Source organism: Triticum dicoccoides, chromosome 7A, assembly GCF_002162155.2.
Source record: "Triticum dicoccoides isolate Atlit2015 ecotype Zavitan chromosome 7A, WEW_v2.0, whole genome shotgun sequence".
In the NCBI taxonomy this organism is placed as follows: domain Eukaryota; kingdom Viridiplantae; phylum Streptophyta; class Magnoliopsida; order Poales; family Poaceae; genus Triticum; species Triticum dicoccoides.
The window spans coordinates 724,853,686-724,857,384 of NC_041392.1; positions in this window are offsets into that span (position 1 = coordinate 724,853,686).

The window sequence follows — 3,699 nt, forward strand, 5'->3', positions numbered from 1 at the left end:
CAAATCACTGCTCCATTTGCCTTTTTCCCTAGCAGCCCGCTCTTCTTTGGCACTATGTTGAGCCAAAACTACAGGATGGCCAGGAGAGCTATGGCCTATTCCAGTAATAATAACATCATCACCTTGGCCTTCATGGTTTTTGGTTGATGATATTGGAATTTCAGCATCTTTCACCGGACTAGCCCGGTTTGGTTCTGCCGGTTCAGCATCGGGCGCGGCAGGCTCAGCGTCTGTTGGCTCATCAGTACTTTTGCCTTCAAGGGGCGGGTTATCAGAAGTAGCTTCAGTATGAGGGCCTTTCGGTTCACAAGTTTGTTCCAGTTCACCTCTTGGTTCTTCTTGTTCAGCGATCAGGTCTTTCGGTGGATTGGTAACCCGAGCTTTCTTGTTGGGTCTGGCTTTGGCCCTGCAAACAGAATAAAAGAGGATTAACATCCTATTCAAAGGATTTATGACGCGTTGAAAGGAAAGTTTTTACAACTTACCCAGCCACAGTTTTCAAAGGGGGAGTTGAGTTGTTGTCGATTCACCAGAAGATGAAGGAGGTGTCACCTGATAATTTGAATCGGGTGGATTAAGAGGCTGTCTGAAATAGCCTGCCTTGGGGTAAGAATGGTTAGAAGTAGGAGAGACCTCAGACCGGCGCTTCCGAACCGGGGTATCAGGTAAACCGGCTAAAGTGACCTGTTGGCCACTGTGCCGAGTTGTCCGGTGAGCTTCATGCTGCTGAGTCTTCAAAATAAATGTTGGATCCAAGTGAGCAAGAGGATAAGAAAAGCTTACTTTCCAGACTGCTTGGCGAGTTTTTTGTGTTGGCATAGAGTCTGAACCGGAGGAATGGATAATTACCTCTACATCATCAGCATGACTAGCCTCTGCGTCCTCCTCAGGAAGATCATTGTTAATGAGATGCATTAAAAGAGAGCCAAGTGAGTCAAGTTCTACCTCAACTTCTGGATCATCAGTGTCATCATCAAGCTCCATGTTGATCCGGTCAGCCGTTTTCCGTTTTGATGTCCGCTTTACGGCTTTGGTTTTGGGGCGGGATGGTTTGACCACTTTATCCCCAGTCGGCTTTGCCGCCTTCTCTACGATTTTCCGTTTCCATAAGGGGTCATCACCCTACATACACAGAAGAAGGATTACCGGTTGCATAAGCTAAAAATATTAGAGATGAAAGGGAAGTATAATGCTTACAGCAGGCGGTTTGTTCTTGGCATAGAAGGGACTCAGACCGGTTTGACTACAGGCCAGTTCCGATTCATTCAGAATTTTCTTTACACCTTCAGTAACTTCTTCATCAGATAATTGAAGGTTGCAATGGCGTTGAGGGTCATCAACCTCACCGGTATATTCACACATTAAACTGGGACGCGGGCTTAGAGGCAAGATGCTCGAAGATATCCAACAGCGCACGAAATCCATACCTGTTAAGCCATTGGCCATAAAGGCCCGGAGTTTGGCGAGTTGAGGGGCATATTTCGCCCTTTCGACGGAGCTCAAACGTTGCGGCATTGGATGGGTATTGGAAAGCCTGTGCTCAAGAAAGCCTGGAAGGGGATTTTCGTCTTCAGGCGAAGTGTCTCTGCAATAAAACCAAGTTTGGTTCCATTCCTTTGGGTGGCTACGATGTTTGGCATGAGGAAATTCAACTTCTTTCCGCTTTTGAATCGAGACACCACCAATTTCTGTGTTCGGGCCATTTACAAACTCTGTGCGCCGGTTTAAGTGAAAGAAATCCCGGAACAGTTCTGCAGTCGGTTCTTCTTGTAAGTATGCTTCACAGAAGACTTGGAAGTTGCATAGGTTGGATACTGAATTCGGCCCAATATCTTGTGGATGGAGTTGGAAATTGGCAAGTACATCCCGGTAAAACTTTGATCCTGGCGGTTTGAAGCCACGGCTTATGTGGTCAACAAAGACCACCACCTCGCCCTGCCTTGGGGTCGGAGGATTTTCTGTTCCTGGAACTTGCCATTTGATTTTAGTTTTCTTAGGCAGGGAGCCGATGCTGACCATCTCATTCAACTGAGTCTCAGTAACCCGGGAACGAGCCCAGTTGCAAGCAGTGAATTGTTTGGCCATTGCGAAACAAACAAGCTGAAAAGGAAAGGCCGGTTTATAAATCACGCATGATGATATGCAAGATACAATGGAGTAAGAAACATACTGATATGTGAAATGGCGTAAACCGGAGACCAATGTAAACCAGGACAAGAGTATTCAAACATTGTTAAACCGGAGCATAACTATGAAGGTAAGGGTTCCTCCGGTTTATCAGAGGGCTAATGGTACAGATTGATTATGCAAAGTTAAACCGCTTATGATGGTGTGAGGAGAAACAGACTTCACAGAGATGTATAAAAATTTCGGATCTAAGTTAAGACAGAAAAGCTAAATATTTTGACCTAAAAAGGGTAAGACCCGAAGACTGCAACAGTTCTTTGTGTATAAGGATTTGTGAGGGCAACAGAAGATTCATCACGGCAAGGGATATGATAAGTACGAAGTATTCATCTATAGGCCAAGGAAGAACGGCACCAAAAAGCTCTGATGAACCTCAAGAACAGCGAAGAGCAAGGAAACCCTAATGGATCTAGGAAAGAAGGGGTAAAGGACTTACTGCGACCGTGGAAGCAGCGGAAGGGCGCTATGGAACTCTGGTGCGAACAGGTTGATGCAGCGGCCAATGGCGAAGCAGAGGCGAGGTTCGAAGATGACGGCGGCGCTCGAGTGCGGGGTCGTCAAGAGGAAGAAGAAGAGATGAATGGGTAGCGGAAAGAAAATAAAGGGGTCCTCTGCCCCTATTTATAAGGCGAAGTGATAAAACGGCAAGTGCGAAAATTGAGGAGCCCAAAAAAGGATCAATTAATAAAAGTGTCGCCTCGGTGGCTGGATATACATTAAATGAAGGTAATCGTCGACATCAACGGATAGATGACGTCAGGGTGGTTTATCATAATCTGGGAATATGACGTCACGGTGGTTTACAAGGTCAAGGTGAAGATATGAGGGAAGAATTTTTCTAAGTGTAGAAGATTGACATGAACAAGTTCAAACCAATCTGGGGCCTAATGTTGGGGATATTACTACTGGAGGTAAACCGGCCTTATGTAGCCGGGTTAACTCCTTGAAGATTAGAAGCCCACGAAGATGAAGGATGATGGCGCTTCATGAAGGCCCAAGGCCCAAAGGCGGGTTACAGCCTGTAAATGCAAACCGACCTAGTCATGTAACTTGTATTGTAAGATGGGAAGAGTAGAGACCGAACCGGACACGTTTATGATCCGGCTTTGGGACTCTGTAGCCCGGCGGGCGTCAACCTATGTATATAAAGGGATGACCAGGCAGCGGTTTAGAGATAGACAACAACTCGAGAGCCAGACAAAGCGGATTCGCTCCCTGGCCTTCGAAACCCTAGCAATACCAATCACAACTAGACGTAGGCTTTTACCTTCCTTGAAGGGGACGAACTAGTATAAAACCCCCGTGTTCCCTTGTCCGGTTTAACCCCTTTGAGCTAACCCGTAGCGATGGCTCCACGACTAAGTCCTTTCACAAGGACATCTGCCGTGACAAACCCACAACAGACCCCCTCCCGCTCTGGTATGGCCCCCCTCCCTCTCTTCCTTCCTCTTCGACCCCTCGCCCCCCTCCCGCTCTGGTATGGCCCCCCTCCCCCTCTTCCTTCCTCTCCGA